Source organism: Phasianus colchicus, chromosome 4 (genome assembly GCF_987193195.1).
Source record: "Phasianus colchicus chromosome 4, bPhaCol1.hap1.1, whole genome shotgun sequence".
In the NCBI taxonomy this organism is placed as follows: Eukaryota; Metazoa; Chordata; class Aves; order Galliformes; family Phasianidae; genus Phasianus; species Phasianus colchicus.
Genome location: NC_143439.1, coordinates 55369118 through 55390379, shown reverse-complemented (window position 1 = coordinate 55390379; position 21262 = coordinate 55369118). Strand labels below are relative to the sequence as shown.

Sequence of the window (21262 nt, the reverse complement as noted above, 5' to 3'; positions counted from 1 at the left end):
CCTCTCCAGCCTTGATGAACAAACACGCTACTCTTTAAGACTGCAACTGTTTCCTGCCAGCGTAACCCCAAGAGCAGCTCCTCCAGAGGGCAGTTTAGGGTGGGATCAGGTGAGGGGACACAGGACTGCCCAGTCCTACAGCTGTTCTGAAATGAACCTGCATGTCAGGAAGGAAAAAACACAGCTGAGGGCAGAATCTAGACTTGTGTCAGGTCTGTTGAAGCCACTTACGCATTTTGCTACATCCCAGTAAAGATGTTAGGAAATAGAGCACTCGCACAAATTACACTTGCAGAGCAGCAGTTTCCTCAGCAGCACTTTCAGGCTACCCCAGATTGCTTTGATTTCAATAATTGTGTGCAGGAGCTGCAGCGATAAAGACCTGAAATGCAACCATTTTCAGGTTTCCCTTCCCTGCCAAGGTACAGCTCCATACCCACGCCTCCACAGATGTGGAACAAAACAAGACTAAGCAAAGTGCTTAAAATGTCATGGGTTACTTTTTCCATATTCCTACACAGATCTTAACGCTTTGCAAGATGTAACCGGGCTTCTCGCTCGCCCTGATTTATGAAAACTTCAATTTAAAAAGAGGGGAAGGAAATCATGCCTTACGCTGCCCTTAAATGTCAGTCAACCTTAAGACTAGGGAACAGGTCCCTACTTTTCAAATGTCAGTAAGACTTCTCATAAAAAAAACATGGGCAAGATGTCTGTATAGTTCACATGCTGTATGATCTCATTTTCAAATGTTTCTGATCTTTCTTTTCTTTCTCGGTTTGGCTGGCAGAGTAAACCAATCCAATGTGCTCCTATGTGCACTTCTATCATAAAAAGAGTGGTGTGCCCCCTGATATCTCGATCTTCTAACACTGACTTCCCCCCCCCCCCTTCACACTCGGCTCCCCATTTTAAACAATACCTTAAAGTTAGCTTTAACACCTCAGAAAATAGTGCCATAAAAATAAACAAAAGTCTGAGGACTAAAATTGGACATAAAAGTTGTTGCAGATATTGTTTCTTGACAAATAGCTTCTCCAAACATCATAAATTGTCCCAAACCCCTTAAACCTTTGCTCTACATCACCCACGCAGGACTGCAAAGGGAATACAGCCAAGGAACTGCAGGCTAATTGAAAAATCATTCACTTGAGATACAGTAAGTATTGCGCTCCAGTTCTGTGAAAGTATACAGAAACTTGACACAAGTGGCATCCTCCATGAACTAAGCAATTGACTAATCAGCAAACTCAAAAGGAAAATAATCTGGCTTTTCCTCCCCTGCTTTGCTGAATTTGCATTTAATAATCCATCTGAGATGCAAAAAAAAAAAGTCTTCAAGATACACTGGGTGGCACAGATTCCTTCCCAGCCTCTAGGACCGCTACCTCTCAAAAAGAAAACTACAGCATTGACTGATAACATTGGATTGAGGACTCAGGAGCTGATGTTTCTAAACCCCTATTATTCAAAGATTGTTATCACAGTTTTCCATTAGCAGAAATAAGTAAAAGCTTTGCTGTATAACTGACAAAGTGATTTTGGGGGAAAGAAAACAAAGGCTCAACATTATACCACAAGAGGTATCACATCGATCCCAATTTTTTATAAGATTTTTTGCCTTTTTGCTTGAGGCCATTTAGCATTGACTTTGCTTATTATTAATTTCACAGGCAGCAGGAGCTGCTGGATTGTACAGGTACAGTACAAATGGAAGGACCCGTAGAAGCCTTTGTTTACCTGACATTTTAATACTTCGCATGCCTCAAAAAATCCCACACGGTGAGCCTAGCGTACCCTCCGTATTAAAAAACCATTTCCAACGCTCACAATTCAAACTCTGTCCTTCCACTGGGCACATGATGCAGTAAAAAGGTCCATGATGTCACAATTCCCACAAGCCTGCTCAGAGCACTCGCAGCAGTTACCTTCAGACTCTCATTCCACGCCTCAGTAACTGAATTTTTCACTGTCACCAGTTGCCTCATCCTCTTGTTCCCTTTGAAGCAGTAGGTGAGCACACACAGGCTTGAACATATATTTCTCTGCCTTCCACTGGAAGAGTGTAAGCATAATTGTATTCCGAGAAATACATCTCGCTGTCCATTTTGGAATCCCTCTGCAAGTAACATCAGCAATATTGACATCATCTTCAGAAGATCCTTCCATTATCTCTTTTGAAGATCACAGCATGGGTCAACCCTCCCTGTCTGCAGCAACAAGCTGCTAAAATGACAAGACAAAATATCACATTTCTGAGGGTTCAGCACCAACTATTGGTGAGACAATCCCAGTTAAAGCTCTGCACTTTAAAACATAAATAAAATGGTGCAGCAAAGCTCTAATAAATAACCTAGGAAAAACTCTGCTTGGACAATCTCCAGAGAACAAACATCCAACACAAACAGTGAAAGTAAACAAACAGAAAAGCCTCAATGGGGAAATTATATTAAAAGCACCAATTTACATCATGGAATGTCACACCACTTCTTTCTCATTGCAGAGGTGTTACATATGGTGAGAACTCTGGAGGGAGACAAGAGGGAGGAACAGACTGAGGAGTGTGCAATTTATGGTCCTGTAAAGGCAAACAGCAGCCAGGCGGTGGCTGCACCCACACTGCAGCATCTCAGAGAGGTTTCTCTCCAGCTTAACGGTCAGCTCTCCTTTCAGTAAAATGGATAAAATGCACGTGAGCTTTTCATAGCATCTGGCAACAAGCGCAGCCCCACCGTGTTCGCATCAAAGCCCTTATGCAGATCAGATGTATTTACTATAGATTTAGGCAATCTAAAGTTTCACAGTTGGAAATATTTTAGAAATTCAAGTTGCTAGCTTGGTAACTAGGGCACTTGAAGCAGTACTTCCCAGTCTGGGGGCAAAGATTCCACTAATCCTCCTCTTGTAAAAAGTTTAGTAGTGGTTTCTTACAAAGTCTGCCTACTAGTTGGCTTCTAAAGCTTTCTGTACAGAGGTTAGTGCACCATGGGAGGTACTTCATAGGTCTTCAAAGAGAGCCAAAGACTATCAACATACAAAGTCAGAAATTTGTTTACTCATTCATTTTGACTTGCAAAAATTAAAACAAGTCTGTCCAAACACAACACCTGAAATTACACTCTTAATTCTGAGATCCCATTTTCTCAGTAACTTCATGCTCTTTTTCCTTCATGAGATATACTCCCACGCCCCTTCAATCCTGTCTGTCACATCTGTACTTCTGGACTTAAAGGGGTCCACACAAACCACTGGAGCTTCATTGCACCAGGGCTGAGAGCCCAGGATTCATGTACTGGGCCAGGCACCAGCACTGGGAGAATAAAATTCTATTTATTACTTTTACTGTTTGAAGTGGAAACAATAGCAGCTGGGATGTGTTGGGCCTCTGAAAAAAAAACCTGCAGCACACGTCTACACTGGACAGCCCAGAATACAGGCCATTTGTAAAATAACTAAATCCAGTTTTCTGTGCACTAGTTGGTATGAACTAATAATGCATAAACCTAAAGATGCATAATCCATTTAGAAATATATGCATGGAAAAAACAGACATTTCAAATACTATACTGTTTGTTTCATGATCATTAATCATCACCATATGACACAGAAGAAACCTTGAGAGAAAAAAAAAAAAGGGAAATGATACCCTACTTCTCCAGACCTGTTCTAGCTTATTAGTGCCTTCCTCCACCAAGGCTCTGAGGATACATCTTTGGAGCAGGAGACAGCACAAACCCCAGAGAGAGCCACAGGATCACTGTTGCCTTCTGGACTGCCCAGCCCTCAGTCAGCCACTGAGAATAATGCTGTGTTGCTACTGTACCAGTACAGCAATGCTGCAGAAATAGAGCAACATGCTGCATTTTTTTTTTTTTCTACTGATGTTGTTAAAATAGAAGAAAAATCAATACAGTTAAATAAAAAAATGAGAAGGAAATTACAAAATAAAATGCTAAATATTTAAATAGACAATGCTGACCACTGAGATCTTTCTGACTGTATTATTCCCAGTTCACAGTGTAAATGGATCAGTTACTTACAAAGACAAGTAACTGAATGATCTTTTCTTACTAATGCAAAAGAAAACAACAGCAATAAAGTAATAAAAAGCTGATCATGTTTCCTCCTGAACTGTCAGTATTTTTACTACAGCGTATTCCATCCTGAAAACTCAAACAGGAACACTATGCCAAATATTGTGATTTAGTATGAGAGTGTTCTGCTTGGCCATTATCTTATCCCAAGTGCTCTGAGGAGTTAAACACCTCCTTGTCTCTAGTTTTCTCAGGCAACTACTCTAATAGACTACAAAGAGCAAAATGCAAGGACAGAGAAACACTGCCAAATATTTGTTATGCCTAACATTTATGTACATTTATCTAATCTCAAATATAATACAGGCTGACAGTATAAACAGGCCAGCTGAAGCTAATCTGTGCATGTTCCTAGTGTATGTAAATAGTCTTTTCCTCAGTTTGTTTCCTTAAAGTATGTAGCATGCAATTATCTCTTACAGCTACAAAGGCAATGACATGTTACTTAGTACTTTTAATAATGATAAATTCAGTCCTGGTGACGAGGGAGTTTAAAACTGTCAGGCTCTCAGGCAGCAGGATAAGATTTTCCAATATACTCCAATAGCAGTCTTTTGTTCTGCAAGCTAACTCATTTTTTAACCTTCCCAATTGCTCCATCTTGGCCCCTCTTAAACACAGTGCTCCTACCATCGTGATTCATGAAACCGCACGCTGAAAATTGTTGTTCTTCAGGTACTAAATGAGATAAATTAATTCCACTATTAACAGGACCAAATGAGAAAATCAGGACTAGAGGAAAGGAAAAGAAAATGTATAAGGCACATCTCTGCATTTCATTAACATTCAACTACAAAGAAACATCTGTGAAACTGTTGATACAGTTGATTGCACATCATCATCTTCATGTCATGGTTAGATCACTGTATTTTGGGACTACAAGAGAAATCTAATCTGGAATGGGAGATTCTCCGATTATATGGCCTTTTCCTTCTACCCTTCTTCTGATTATTTTTCATGTTTTGATGAGAATGAAATGCCATCTAGCTTTTCCTGGGACAATTTTTTTGTCTAATCTTTTCTGTTTAACTTAGTTTGACATGCCTGTAATACCTATTTAAAACTGCCTCTCTATCTAATGCCTCATCCTTTAACAGATGGGTATTTTCTACTGCAAACAGTTATAGGCAGAGCAGCTAAGGAAAATAAAGTGCAGATGGTACAGAATGAAGTAGCATTTGAAGCAGTGGTTCAGCAACAATGAGGGAGAACAAAACTAACCAGTCGCAACTATGTTTTATTAAAAATGGGAGGAAAGCAAGAGAACCCTCAGACTGGGATGGTTAAGATGGCATAAACAGAAAAAGCACTATCTTGTGTTTGAGGAGAGCGCATGCTGTCTCACCATGCAATGATTTGGTAGGTGCTGTTTGGGCTATGTCTACGTGATGAGGCCAGCCTGAATAGTGGGCAGTCAGGTCTGGCCTTGCAGCTGTGGTGTGAGCTTTCTCCAAATCATTTCACTATTCCTTGTGCTCCAAACCTCTGCCCATGGTTGGATGAACGCATATTTCCCACTGTTTTTTTGTGGGAAGGGACAGCAAGACTCCTTCCCAGATGACTGTGCCAACTGCAACGCAACACATGTCCTACACCCTTCAGAAAAACATTGGAAGCAGCACTGGGGCACTGTTGGTGCTCAAGTGTTACACAGACCACTTCATATGTGGCTGGAAGTTTGATCCAGGTACTCATCCTACATTTGCACCTAGACAGACTTTTCCTCATGGGTGGAAAAAGAGTAGGTTTAAAAGCTGAGTAGGAGTGAGAAGGAACATACTGAGGTGTTTACAAGCCTGTAGTAAGCAGCAAAGGCTGCATAATATTGCCAGGTATCAACACTTCAACTTACAAAGGTCACTATTGGATCAGCAGCAGTACTTTTATAAAAATGATATAAGATGTGCAAGTATCTGCTAGACTGCAAGCCTCCTGAAGGCTTCCCATTTGTGGTCTGTTCTTTTAAATATTCATGACTTGCTTGCTCCAAACACCTGTTACTCTAAATAACATTTACATGATGGATGTAATTCCAAAATTAAAAGGCATCCATTCACTGTGATATGTGCTACATCTAACTTTCACCGAAGAACTGTAAGTTTGCTATCTGTTGCATGCATTTCAGCAGGAGATAAAACTGAACACAATGAACATCTGAAGACAGAGCATTATCTAAAACCCTGAGGAGCTTAGGACTTGCAATGTAATGCCCTGACAGGGTATTGAACTTTTTTTTCCTAATGAAAACATAATAAAATGGCACTTAAAAAAAAGTGAAACAGCTATTATTAAAGTATTTATTGGCTCTGATCTCAATCACTAGCTCTAGCACCTAATGTTTTAGAAGCTCATCAGCAATCATTCAGAGTCATTCCACTCCTTTACACATAGCTTCACTCAGCTTCCCATAGGAATGGCAGTCCCAGGTCTCACATTCCAAAGTAATCCATAGAACCTCTGCAGCAGGAATCCAAAGTCTTCCCTGTAACCTACACTGTGGCTAGAAACAAATTCCATGCTACAAAGGAGAAAGTTCAGCCCTATGCCCATTTAATGCTAAATCTTCTTCCTGATACTTCCCCAAAAGGTTGCCTGGTTGGAGATGTGGATATAAGAGGAAATGGGCTAAGGCCATTAGTTCATCATACACAATTCTAAAAAGACCTCAGATCATGACAGCTGATTCATGTTGGATTCAGATGAAGAATCCCAAGCTGGATGCTTTCATAGTCCATCATTATACCCAATGCCAGCACTAGCTTTCTAGACCAGTATTCCTGTGCAACCACAGGTTAGGAACATGTTATTTGAATTAATTTCTTTGTTCAATCAGCTGCTGTGTGCCTATCACAACAGCAGTATTATCATTATCAAGCTGAATTTCAGGAGGTATGCCATGACTTGTATTATTACATTTAATAAATATTGCACTAGTTGGATTTGCCATAAAGTAAACAATTTTTCAAGTGAAATATCCCCTTCTCAAACGCCACACTGCTATGCATAATTCAGACACAACCCTGACCAGAGATCTGATTGCAGGTGGAGAAGCTGCCTGAGTTGTAGGCACTGAGAATTCATTCAAGCATCAGGGAAAATATGTAGAGCACCTGGAGCTTCGAAACACTCCTGGACCAGCAGCACAAAGTATTCCTCTGTCCCCTGGGTCCCCTGCATGTGGAGAGTGACTCATAGCCCTGATGCTGATCCTCTCACCAGCCACCTCAGCAACAAGACCAACAGGAAAGGCTAAAACCTGATGGAGGTGCCAAAATATACCAGCTAAATTCAGTACCAAAGTATAGCAGTAAGGAATGCAATACCTTTCTGACATGAAGCTTTTCAAGCATCCCTCATCATTAATTTCTCAAAGTATTTCAACATCCTTTCTTTTCCTACTAAGTGATAGCATATACAAAACTTAGTTGGTACTCACAGATTTAAACGCTAATGCATACTGTCTTTTTTTCCCCAAAGTTCAAAAAACCCTTCATTATCTTCACTAATTTGGACCCTATCTAATGGAGTAGATTCACCTCTTCTACCTAATTCATCTCCCAACACTGACACACAGAAAACGGAACCAAGAACGGTGAAAAGGAGCCCTTCTGGATACCCAGAGGAGTACTCCCTCCAGTAGTAAAGCTGAAGAAAGAAAGTAAGACCGAGCAAACAGCTCTTCCCCACTCTTGCCAGCAAAATCTCGAGGATAGTGGAATTCAGTACCAGAACAGTTGTCTTCTACTGAATAATTCCCATAGACAGAGTCACCAAGTATATTTCTAAAGACATACATTAACCTGTAAAATAGAGCTGGAGCACCAAAAAAATAAAAAAAATCCACATCTCAATTTTCCTCCTGAGATACAAATAATTCTTATTTACTTTCATAGAAAGTGAGATTAAAAATCAGAGAGATATTCATGTCATGCAGGAAGTGAATCAGATCCTTGAAATATCCTATTAAACACACAAAAAAACAGTAAAACGCTGGAAGAAAACAGTACAGTCAAAGACATAAGTATAGCATGTTGGGCTTACATTGGAAGTGAGGCTTGTAAAATAAAACCAGGACTGCACAGAGATCTGATTAGATTCTCAGCTGCTATTATTACGCAACCAAAGCACACAAATGGCCAAGACAACATTTTTCTACTGTTCATAGGCTGGATAAACTAACTTTTAAATATAGATGTTTGCTATCACTTCACTATTAATGAACAACTGGGGAAAAAAAAGCAGATTTTATGCAATTGAATATTTGCATATGTTAATATACTGAATTTAGAGGTGAGCCAGGATGAACATCAGAGAAGGGCTATACAGCAGACAGCACACAAATGGCTGGAGTCTGGCTACAGAGGAGGTGACTTAATGCCAAGTCATGACATTTCTCCTTTATGAAAAGTCAGTTTACTTGCACAGTGTGCTTCACTCTGAAAGAAGCCCCAGCCTGCACTGCCAGACCTGCTGCTAGTAATAGACAATGAGTTTCTAAGGCCCCTGGTAAATCCCTCCATCTTCTCACCATGTTGCATGCAGAGGTAAGAATTAGATACTGAATGTAGCAAAACAGGGCTTTTAAACTAGGTTGGCTGCTGACCCTCTGTCACCACAACTGAACTTCAGTATGTCACCAACCACTGGTGCCATCAACCACTGGCTTCATGGAGATGAACCATCCTCAGATGGCAGCACAGAGATCAGCCATCTCTCTCACAAAGAGAATCAAAGGGATGAGGTACTCCTCAATAGCTCCTGATAGTTCTCTACCTCCTTTCTGAAAAATAGGTTCAAAAAAGCTAGCATACATCCCTGTGTAACTACCAGAGGCTTCACTTTATGGAAAATGTAAGTAGTATATAAAAATATAAAAAATAGATACATATAGATATTATTATTATATATTATAAATAGATATACGAAGTATACATATATACATATCACCTTGTGGATGCCCCATCCCTGAAGGAATTCAAGGCCAGACTAGAAGTGGCTCTGGGCAGCCTGGTCTAGGTTGGTGACCCTGCCCACAGCAGGGGGCTTTAAGGTCCTTTTCAACCCAGACCATTCTATGATTCTATGAAAGCACTGGTAAAATAAAGGTGTTGCCTTCACAAAAAAAATCAAGTCTCTGTTAGTTGTATGTAATTCTCCCACCTATCATCAAGAAACAAATAGTTAACTATTCCTTTCCTGTTTAGTTTCCTACTTTTCTTTAGTACCTTTCCTGTGAGGAGAGCGGAGCAGAATGCAAACCTGAAAGAGCACAAACTGAAATACTTTGTTTAGGGTGGTGGTCTGAGGTACTTAACTCCCTTTGTATTTTTGTGTGGATGCCCTGCTATGAGGCACTGTGAACTTCCCTATCAGAACAATGCATCAATTTGCAGGCAGCTGCAGACTCTGAATGTAACCTATGGTCTTCAACCTATACAGTCGGTGGAAAACACTGCGCTAAACTCAGTAAGCTTTAAGTGCAATTAGCAATAAATGATCAAGGTCTCACTAAGAAAACAGAATTCTCTCTCTTCAGTGCCACCAGTATTACAACCTCAGCTCAGCGCAGCCAAGGCAGCTGGTGGGTCCTTTTATTATGAGGCCCCTCCATAAAATGCATTCCTCACTTTCCTGCATAGCAGGCAAAATCTGTTTGCTGATCTTCAGGGTATTATGCAAAGCATTTGGGGAGAATGACAGGAGAGAGAGAATTGAATTTTGAGGCATTTGTTTGATCTATCGCTTTGATGATTTAGGCTGATTTATATGATGGGTTTGGGTTGTGTGTGTTACGGTTTGCATTTGATGCAGCATTTTTCTATGGCTCGATTCTCAACAATGTTCAGTGTCCTTAGTATGACACACAGATTTCAAACAAAGAAAAAAATCCCAGCATTTAGCACCTGCTCTCCAGCAATGCATACCAGAATTTAAACAAGAACTGCATCGTTAGAAAATCTGGCTGCTTTTGAGAGCACTGACCACTTCAATATCTGGTCTTAAGCTTGGATTTATGTGATTTTAAACATCCAAACAACATTCTGAATCCCACCCAGCAAAGCCAAAAGATGACAGAGTAGTTTTCCACACTGCCTGCTCTGTGGTCTCAAGAATCGTTCTTGTATGAATAGAGAGCGGAAAGTCTTGGCCTATCTATTTTAAACAGCAGATAAATAAAGAAGGGGCATACAGAAATGCTTTCAGGATTGATTCTTTGACTTTCTTGCAAAGAACTTCCATATCTTATTTTCACATTTATTTTTATAGCTTTTTCTTCTTTTTGTCTTTTGTCTTTTGCTCCTTAAAAATAAGAAGGAATCAAAATGTTCTTTTGTTCCTTAAAAATAAGTAGGAATCAAAATGTTCTTTTGGTTAAAAGCTATTGTTAGCATTTATTTTACAGATCTGAACAGATGGATGGAAAAGTCTGTTGTTTTGAGAACTGATTTAGCACCGGACCACTGAAAAGGAGCATCTCCATTCAAAGACTAGCACTTCTAAGTCAATGCCAAGCTTTCATGCTAAAATCCATGTTTGTCATATGAAGTTCCCAGTCACAGTCAAGCAGAAGCATATCCCTCACACTGTTAAAAGCAGCAAAGTACAGAAAAACCTGCTAATCACCTGAAATTGAGAAGTATCAGTCTCTGTAAACTAGTTCTTCAAGGCTTTTACAAAAGAAAGCAGTCACCAGAATAAACATCTGTGATCAAATACTAATTTACCACCAACAGAAAATTGACTTCAAATCATCTCTTTGTCACTGTAATTGATTAAAAGTCAAATGAAAATTGATAACATGATTTTCTATGTGTGAATGTATATGGGGCACAAACTCTCAAGAGCTCTATTGGCTTCAGATATTGACTTTTTTTTCCAAATAAAGCTTTTTAAGAGTACATTAGTCAGTCCACTAATAAACCTAAAATGCAGACTAATTACTCCAACACAAGGCATTGATACGCTCTTGAGATTGTAGACATTTGGTGCAAAAAACAAAACTCTGATGAAAACTTTGAATCCAATCAAAATAGCAAAATCATAGAATCGTAGACTGGTTTGGGTTGGAAGGGACTTCAAAGACCATCCAGTTCCAACCTCCCTGCTATAGGCAGGGACACCTGCCACTAGACCAGGCTGTTCACAGCCCCATCCAGCCTGGCCTTGAATGCTTTCAGGGAGAGGGCATCCGCAACCTTGCTGGGCAACCTGTTCCAGTGTCTCAACACCCTCACTGTAAAGAATATCTAGTCTAAACCTACCCTCTCCTAGTTTGAAGTCATTTGCCCTGTCCTGTTACTGCATGCCTTTATAAAAAGTCCCTCCCCAGGTTTCCTGCAGGCCCTTCAGGAAGGCCACTGTAAGGTATCCTGGAGCCTACTCTTCTCTTGATGAACTCAGGATACAGTTGGCCTGTAAGCACACATTGTTGGCTCATAGTGAGTCTTTCATCAGCCCAAACCTCCAAATCCTTCTCTTCAGGGCTGCTCTCAAGATGTTTTTCACCCACCCTGTACATGTGTTTGGATGCACAAACTATTTCATTATCATTGGACTTTTCTGATGAAGGAAGCTGCCTATTCTTCATTTAAAATTCTCTTTAAATTTTTATTAATTCTTCTCCAGCCTCAATGTTATATCCAAACTCTTGTTCTTCACTAATCCAGTGGTTTTTCAGTATAGGTTACAGACCTAGGTATCTTCTCTTTAACAGATTATTTTCTGCATCACAGAACAAATGCAACTCTGTATCGACCCCTGAACAGAACGTAGACTACTAAGATGTTATTTTACCTACTCTGCAGACACCGATATTTTTAATATCACCTGTAAAAAGCAACAACAACAAGGGATTACTTCACACAATGTCTGCCTACTTTATTAGGAAACAGGCAGAAATTATGACCAATTGGCCTCAAATTAAGATTTAAAATGTCTTACAGCAGTGTTAATTTCACTCATTCAGATTTCCATCTTCTTCTACGTTGATGAGAATATACAGAGATATGAGAAACCGAGGCAAAAGAGATGTTCCATTTACAGTGTCAAGAAAGCGAGATTGATCCCAGCTCCAGCCTGACAAATGACAGCCAGGCCCTGCCACACCACCACCACCACTTCACCAGCTGCGGGGCTCGGTGTCAGTTACTCAGCAGAAATTGGTGGCAGAGAGTAAACAAGAATTGATGCATTGAAAATAAATGTAAAATGCATATATCTCAGTTAGGAGGCGCTGCCCTTGGAGCACAGCAGGAGGGATCGAGTCTCCAGACACAGTCTGAATTTTTCCTGCTAGCTCCCATCAGAAGAGAGGTGAGGATGATGCAAATGAACAGGGTCCCATAGCAGATGGCATCAGTGAAGAAATGAATACGTAGGACAGAGCTCAAACAGGAGAAATTTGCAGCCTCTGAGGAGCAAAGGCCAGACTCAGAAGAAAGGTGTGAGGGAAGGATGTGATGAAGGATGCGCTGCTGAGGGCAGCAATCGGCTGCAGTCTTGGAAAGGTGCCGTCTTTGCAGCAAAACATACTGCCATTTTACTCCTCAAAAGACAGCAAGATGACCAGTTGATACCAGGGAAAAAAAAGGAAAAAAAGACCGCTCATGATTAACCTTGTGAATTTTTACACAAGTAAGGTCTCAGCAAAGGCTGTGTTGCTGTAACGTACAGCGTCAGCTGAGATTCAGCCCACGACAAGTGCCAGCACAACATTATCACTTAAACCTCTCCTTTACTGTGATGCCCACATAAAACCTGGCAAGAGCTAAGTTGCTAGTGAACTGATACCTCCATCCATCATGCTTCCCAGCACGCTCATTGCTTCCCCACGTGTTTACTGCTGCCTCATACCTCCACATCCTTCTTCCTGTCTTCCCATGTCCATCTTGCAGGCTACCAGAGCCAGCCAGATGAGTCAGGCCTTCACAACCCTGCACTGAACAGGGACACGTACAGCTGGATCAGGTTGCGCAGAGCCCCATCCAGTCTGACCTTGAAAGTCTCCAGGGACAGAGCCACTGCCTCTCTGTGCAACCTGTGCCAGTGCCCCATCACTTATTTTTACTTTACTTTGCTTATTGTAAAAAACAAACAAACAAAAAAACACCACAACTTCTTCAATATAGTCAATCTAAATCTCCCCTCTTTTAGTTGGAAACCATTTCCCCTTGTCCTTCCACAACAGACCCTGCTCAAGAGCCTGTCCCCTTTTTTTTTTTATAGCCCCTCTTCAGGCACTGCTCTGATCTCCCTCTTTCTTTTCTCCTCTCCAGACTGAACAGCCTCAGCTCTCCCAGCCTGTCCTTGTAGGGAGGTGTTCCATCCCTTGGAACATTTTTGTGGCCCTCCTCTGGACATACTCCAACAGGTCTATGTCTCTCCTGTACTGAGGACTCCACATCTGGATGCAGTACTCCAGGGAGTCCTCACCAGCACAGAGCAGATGGGAAGGATCACCTCCCTTGCCCTGCTGGCCACACTGCTTTTGATGCATCCCCGGGATATGATTGGCTTTCTGGGCTGCAAGGGCACATTCCTGGCTCATGTCCAGCTTCCCATTCACCAGTTCCCCCAAATTCCTTCTGGCAGGACTATGTTCAGTCATCTCATCTCCCACCTTGTACTGATAGTGGGAGTTGTCATGACCCAGGTGCAAGGCCTTGCAGTTGGCTTTAGCCTCACGAGGTTCACCTATACTCATTGCTAGAGACTGAAGAAGGGTACTTTCAAAACCTGTAGTATTTTCATGAATCACATGACAGGGGCATGTGTTAAGTTATATAGAAATATGGAAAAGAAAAACCAAAATCAGGAATGCCCATGGTGCCATCTAATTTGAACTCAGGACTGATTCAGGTTGGGCAGATTTTTCCACTACAGTCATGCTGTCCCCAGACTCCAGTGCACCACACGTACCTGCATAAGGCTCATGAAGGTTGCCCAGAAAAAGCTGAGCAAAGGAGGACCAATATTTTGGTGCCCACATCAGTGAGATTTCACACAATCAAGAAGCAGTTTGATTTTAGTGCCTTAAAGGTCACTGAATCTTCTGTGGTCACGAAGCACATTCCTTCACCTTTCACTCCCAAGCAGGGCTTGCAGGAATTGGAGTTTCCAGTAAGTTCATCCCCTCTGCAGCCAGCTGCCCTCCTCTCTGCTCCAATAATCATGCTGACAAATAAGCACATCAGCTGATCATTTTAGCAGTAAAACAGAGTTTGCACATGTAAATTTTTTATCAACTATACATACAAGTGGTGCAATCCGTACAGACTGTAATTCCTGCACCTGCTTTTACATTTGCACCATCATCTACCTTGGCTCTTAACAATTATTATTCAGCATTTCAAGTGCCATCTGTGCTGCTGATAAGTAAATGCCTTCAAGTATATTGGAAACAGATTTTCTGAAGTTTTACCTTGTACCAGGCACAGTCAGCATCAGAAGCGTGTGCTCTATGGAAGCTGACATGTATTTAGCTGATTTTTTTCCACAGGAATTGGTGCATTCAAAATAAATTTAAAATGTGTATATCTAAGTTACCAAACAGAAAACAAGCTCAGAGAATGAAGGAACATCACTGCATTCCCAATAGCACTTGCTCGTTATGGGTCAAATTCAAATCCAGCATATACAGGTAATGTTCACTCACACCTGGAGTGAATGTAGTCTTATAGTTAAGTGCATCGTGAGAGAAAAACTTATTAAATGAGAAAAAATATCCATAAGTTCAATGCCCAAATGCCTCAACTGCTCTTGACACGTACATCAGCCACCATTAAAATTAAAATGTGAAATATAATGACTGATCTCCATGAGATGCATGAAGCTGACTATTCTAAGGTTCTCACTGACAGTTTAAACTACTCGAAGTGACACCTGGGAACAGATCCAGACTCACACATCTCTGCCCACTGTCTTAGTGTAAATGTCAGTGTAGAACTAGAGTCTGAAAAATATCATAAACTGATTTTTTTCCCTTTAAAAATCAATCATTAACCACTATCTGCTAATAAGTCATGTTTTCTTTTCAGATGAAACCACAGTTGGTCACAGCTAGTGATTCATTCCTTCCTAGGGGGATAAAGCCACACAATCACACCAAAAATCCCCAAGCTGCACAAATAGGTAGGTATCATGCAGTGGCTTTTTTGACAACTGTGGGGAAACCACAACTACATGAAGGGTATTTCAAATCACAGAGCAGGTAGAGCCTGGTAAAGGAACAAAGTGGGAATTCCCTTCAGTTTTCTCTACTGATGCTAACTGACAATTCCTGGCTACAACAGTATTATTTCTATTACAGCCATGCCTGAAAAAGGCTGGGCGCTGACAAAGTTACTCATGAAAAAAGACCAGTGCATGAACCAGGCACCTTCAGGGTTTAGTGAACAAAGCAAAGTGGGCTCATGTAGCCTCAAAATCAAAGCTGACAGCATCAAATTCAGGAGCTGAGCACTACCAAAGGTGTCCCCAAATCGCCACAGCATTTTCTCCACTGTCCTTTTCTTCCCACTCACCTCGACTCAGAGATCTGCAGAGTTTAATTACAAACCACAGACAAGTGCAATTCTATTAGCAAGCCTAAAGCACTGGTGTGACACAAGCTTGTACACTGCATCCAGTCAGTAAGACGCTGCCAACAAGCTCGGAGATTCGGAGCCTCTTTTCTATGCAGGTCTGTTTGGCCTGGAAACAGCATACATATACACTGACTTGAGTTTAACAAAGAATGTTAATTTGGGTCAGTGAACTACCACTAATTGAATTCTAATAGATGTCACCATAACTCAAGTGCTCCAGCTCTATCAAGCAAAATGGCAGTAAGACCGAAGCCAGCACTTCTGCTGCACTGGGGGAAATAAAGTCTGTCCTTTGACTGCGTTGTTTCCTGCTTGTCCAGTTTTAACTACTCTTTGGTCATAATAAAAAGCAAATGAGATACTGGCTTGACTGCTCCCTCAAAAAGAGTCTTTAAGAGCAGGTTTTATTTTTTTAAGTGCAGTGCTCAAAAACAAGCCCCAAGCTGCTCCATACACAAGTACAGCCAAATGCAGAGCTAAACAGCACAGTGGGCCAGCCCTCCCTTCTCCTTGAGATCTTTTAAGATCTTTTATACATTTTGCATTCTTTTTGCCCCCATGACTGTTGGAAGCAATTTACCTAAGACTTCCCGAGCCCAGGCTGTAAGCCATCAGGATTCTGTACTGCTCAACACAAGCCAAAATCCAGCCACACAGAAACAGCAGGGCCATCTTCAGAAGGGAAAATACCTGAAGCATTCTTAGCATGATTCACAGTAGCTTAGCTATGGGAAGACTCCGTCTTAGCTCATCTGAAAGTAGCAGATTTACACTCAGCAGACCATGAGAGTGCTGGCTTGTGTCTCACTTAAGATGGAGCACAGAACAGAAGCAGCATTTTCCACCAGCTTGCACTCTGTATAGTCACTCAAATCTGTGCAAAGCGGATGCAAAGATGCTGCCAAAGAACAATGAAGGCACGTGGCACAGCTGAAAGTAGCAAAACAAGGAGCAGACTAGTGGAAAAATCAGGCCCAGCGACTGCCGTGCATCTGGTACATCTGCTGCAGGCACAGGGCTCTGCAACAGGCCACACTGGCAATGCTCACAGAAAGCATGTGAACCAACTGCTGGATACCAAACGTTAAAAACTCTGCAATTGGTATGTCAGCCTAAATTCACTTTTCCGGGTCGCACGGGACAGTTACAAATCCAAGCACTTAGCAGGACCAAAATAGTCAAATGAACGTAGAAACCTTACCCCTTACACTGAGCACTGAAAATAATTGGGGGAAAGAACAAATTCTTTGCTTTTTTTTTTTTTTTTAGAAAAGAAAAATAAGAAGTGGCAGATTAAAGGAGCACAGGTTCAAACAGGTACTGCAACAGAAAACTGCCCTAATTATTCCAGGTTTGAGTCCCATATTACCACATGCCACAGCAGAAGAAAATAAAGCAAAAAGGCAAATCCAACACAGGAACTTTACATTTGGCCCAGCAGGTTAAAGTACTGAACCTGCACTCAGAGGGACCTGCACTCTCACAGACCGTTGCCAACTGCAAAGCCCTCCTGGAAGGTAAATGGTGCTTTACAAGGATTGCTGCAATGGCTCTCAGTGTGAGTCACTCCTAATTAGGGCCCCATCAGTCTGCTAGGACCATATGACTTGTTTGTATCCAGGTAATGACCTTAGTTCATGCAGTTTGTATCAGAGCTACCAGACCTGGATACCAAACTTCCATATCCCTGGAGGGCTGGCTGTATGCTGCCCACACCAGTACCACCAAACCACACACACATTTGCCAGCAACCTGTCCCTCTGGGGACCACACTGTCGTGGTCCTGGCCAGTGCAGAGGCACACAGATCTCTGTCAGGCTCCAAGACCTGTATCCACTTTTCAGAGCCCAGCTGCTCCCCCATTTAACTTGGGATGTGCCACCCAACTGAGATTCACAGCTGTACAAGAGTAAACTCAAACCCTGCATCCATCTCATGATATTGTCCAATATTGGCAGGATGGGGGAATCAAGAAGAGTAGTGCTCATGAACCTGATATGTCCTTCTGAAATACCACCATTTAAAGAATATTCACTGAAGAATGCGGTCACACTGAGCAACGTGGGAGCTGTTAAAGAAACCAACCTTACCCCTTCCTGGGTGTTTCATCCTCACCCCATCCTGTGCCATCCTGTCCTTCTGCTATGTCTTTACTTCTGTCTCCCTATTTCTGCAAGAGCCCACCAGAGCCAGTTCAGCACCATGTGCCTTTCTTTCCCATCGCTGGTTTTATATATCCTCCAGTTAAACGTACCTCTCTTTTTAAAAATGAACAACTCGCATATATCTATAGAAAATGTTTTGCATCTTGAGCCCTTCACTTTTTAATAAATAGGCCAGGTATATTTGCCTATTTCAGTAAAAAAAAAAAAAAAAGAAAAAACCCTCTTTTTATGACCGTCTCCCACAATGAACCCTCATACAATCCGTGCCCATTGTGATTCAGTGGGCTCATCTCTGCGTTACTGCAGTAAATGTGAAGACAGATGTAAAACCAAGATCTTGATCATCTGCAGCTTAAAAAAAAAAAAAGTGTTCTGGCAGTTTTCATCAGAGAAACAGTTTTAAACAGCACCCTGCACAAATTCTGGCTCCTGTAACTTTTACTGCCACTTCAAGGGGATCTGTAATATTTTGTCCTGAACTGTTGCATACCACTGCAGAGTCCTGTTGAGTAGCTGTCATAGTCTGCACCAACAAAGGAGAAGTCTCACAGGAGAACAAAATAATCCTTATGTGCATTTTGTATATTAATTTATTTAATTTGTAAAGCTCTCTGGGACTCTGCAAGATGAAAGCAGCTACATAAATGTAAAATACATCACCATTATTGCTGTTTTCTAACCAGCATCTTCCATTTTGTAGTTGGTATTTTTCTCCCATAGTGTATGACCTTGTATTTTATCTAAATTAAATCTCATCTTGTTAATTTTTGCACAGTTCTTTAAACTCTCAACATCCTTTTGTTATCTCTCTCCCTCTGCCTTCCACTGCGTTTATGATCCCTCTTAATTTGGCATCATCTCCAAATTGTATTGCTCTGTATATATTGTTTAGGAAAGTATTAAACAATATTGTGATCAGCACTGACCCTTGTGAAACCTCTCCTGATATTTTTCCTAAATTGATGTTGTAATGTTTATAATTAGGTACAAGAGGACACAAGAAGTAACAGGCAGCAATTAAGGAAAGGAAAATATAAGCTATCAGTAAAAACTCTGACAGTGAAATCTATGAGAATGTACAACAGCTTCCCAAAGGAAGACTTGAAAGTCCCAATGCTTGCTAAAAAATATATTAATAGTAAATAAAACACTAAATAATAATGAGGCTTAGCACACAGTGTATATAGCGCTTGACATGTTCAAGCCTACTCACACAAAGTAGTTTGGGGAAATATTGAAAATTCTGGAAGACAAAGCACCCCAGTATATTTTAGTTTTACTTTTGCATATATAACACTCCCTCCCCAATCAGCGTGACTCAGGGACAAAGCATGCCTGCAAATAAACCTGTACTACCAAGGGGATATGCATATTCCTGAGAAGAGGGCAGGATGACCTAGCACTTCTTTCTCTGTTGCTGTACCCCACACATGCCACTATAAACTCTCTCATGGATAAGCTCTCAGTTACCAAAAACACAACCTGCCAATCCCCATTCTCCTGTTTTTCTTTTTAACTTTTTTCCCCAATTAATAAATATAGGTAATTACATCCTCCTGGCAAAAGACAGGGCTAGCTCTCTTATGAAAACAACCTTGGCACTGAACAGTTTCAGCCCAAACAACTGCCAGAAGACCCCTCTCAAAAATGTCAGTTCATCCATTTCTTCTGTTCAGCCAAAGGGGCAAAAATGAAGAAATGGCAGATCTAAACCCGTACTGCCACTTAGAAGATCTCAGGACAAACCCATTGTGATGAAAGGGTCTCTGAGCTTGCTGATGTGTACACTACACCAACCTCTTGGCCCTCCCAGCCTTTGACTTAATCAATGAACATCCTGGACAGAAGGTAACAGGTAAGAGCACAGAAAGACAACACACATGTAATCCACCAGCCAGTCTGCACATACATTCAGGAGAGACAATCACACCTTTGGACAGAGCTCTGACCTCCACATTTTACAACCGCAAACAGCATTCCTCCTCCTAGTGCAAGCCTTTCTTTTATAAAGTTAGCCAGTGTTTCAGTTGTTCTTTCTAATCAACTCATGGGTTTTGGGTTTGGAGTACAAACCTCCAAATTAAGAAAACACTGAAGATTAAGGACATCCCCTATGTCCAACAGATGTACATAGGATCACTTACATGCTTAAAATAAAGCATATGGTGCAATGATTTGTTGGATGCCTGAGTGCTTGAAGACCTAGCACTTCCTCCCTTCATAGGCTATGGTGCTTTGGTATCTGCACACATAATGTCAACAAGTTCATTTCTAGCTCATAGTATGGTCTCACAAATAAAACTGGCAGTAAGCATTGCATACTTCCAATTCTATTCAAGATTTAGTAGTAAATATCTGCAAAGCAGTATTAGTGGTCTAAGTGCAGATAAGCAGAGAGAGAAATAAGGAGAATAAAGGGAGGAAGAGAAAAACCAAGAACAAGGTGGGAAAGAGAAAGAAAGGACAATCCAGCATGGAGACACCTAGCTACCAGCAGGCTTGAAGAAGCAGAGGGGCACTGAGGCTATTACGAATACTCCAAGAACTACTAATCTCACATGGGAAATAAAAACAAAATGGTGTAGAGTCACATTCGCACTCATATGGTCAGTGAGAATAGGCACAAAACTGCAAATACCAGTAGAAGAGAGAAAACAGCTGGTTTTGGTGGTGCAGACACAAGGCATCCTGATGGAAGGAAAAGGCTAAGATTGCAGACCTAAAGGGGCAGGAACAAAGCTGAAAAGCTGAGAAAGAGAAGCAGTTTGAGGAATGCAATTGACCTACCATGTTGCTCAGCACTCCTCTGAAGCACTGCTTTTGTCAAAATTGTGTTGGAATAAACACATGCAGTCTAACCCAAAAATTATAGGTTTTTAAAACTCTCAAACATCATACAAGCAAGAGCAGATGAACACTTTCAAACACAGGTGTGCCCAGTAGAACATGAGGTACTTCATGAACCCATGTAATATTTTGATTTTTGGGGAATGAGCTGAGAGATGGAAGATTTCAGTGTTCAGAAAAATTAATACAAGAACTGTTATCACAGCGCTCTGAAATCTTGCTTTCCACAAGGCTGGACAAAGCATCATGCCTGAGTGAGCACAATGCCTTGTTCACAGGAGAAACCAAGCCAGCACGTTCCAAGCAGTGGTTTTGCTTCCAGAGCTATTGCAGTACTTCAAGTGCTGCCATCTTGTGTCCCCATGTGCGCTTCCCCACTTAAAAATCCTGCTTCAATTCTGAATAGCTATCTTACTGGGTCATGTAACAGGCTTTGCTAACATTTCAGAAGTCACTTACTGTGCATGTCCTCCATAAAGAAGACATTTTTTCACTTCCATATATGACACAAGGTTCCCTAGAAGCATATGTGATAAATACAATGAATGTAAGAATTAAAGCCATATTAGAA

General features: G+C 41.3%; 1 protein-coding gene and 1 long non-coding RNA gene across 3 annotated transcripts in view; both read right to left on the bottom strand.

Annotated features, from left to right (window-relative positions):
- The window catches only part of PPARGC1A (PPARG coactivator 1 alpha), a 344564-nt gene that overhangs the window by 129356 nt on the left and 193946 nt on the right, over window positions 1–21262 (bottom strand). The gene's annotated exons all lie outside the window — the stretch shown is intronic.
- The window catches only part of LOC149918268 (uncharacterized), a 41154-nt gene that overhangs the window by 12252 nt on the left and 7640 nt on the right, over window positions 1–21262 (bottom strand). The gene's annotated exons all lie outside the window — the stretch shown is intronic.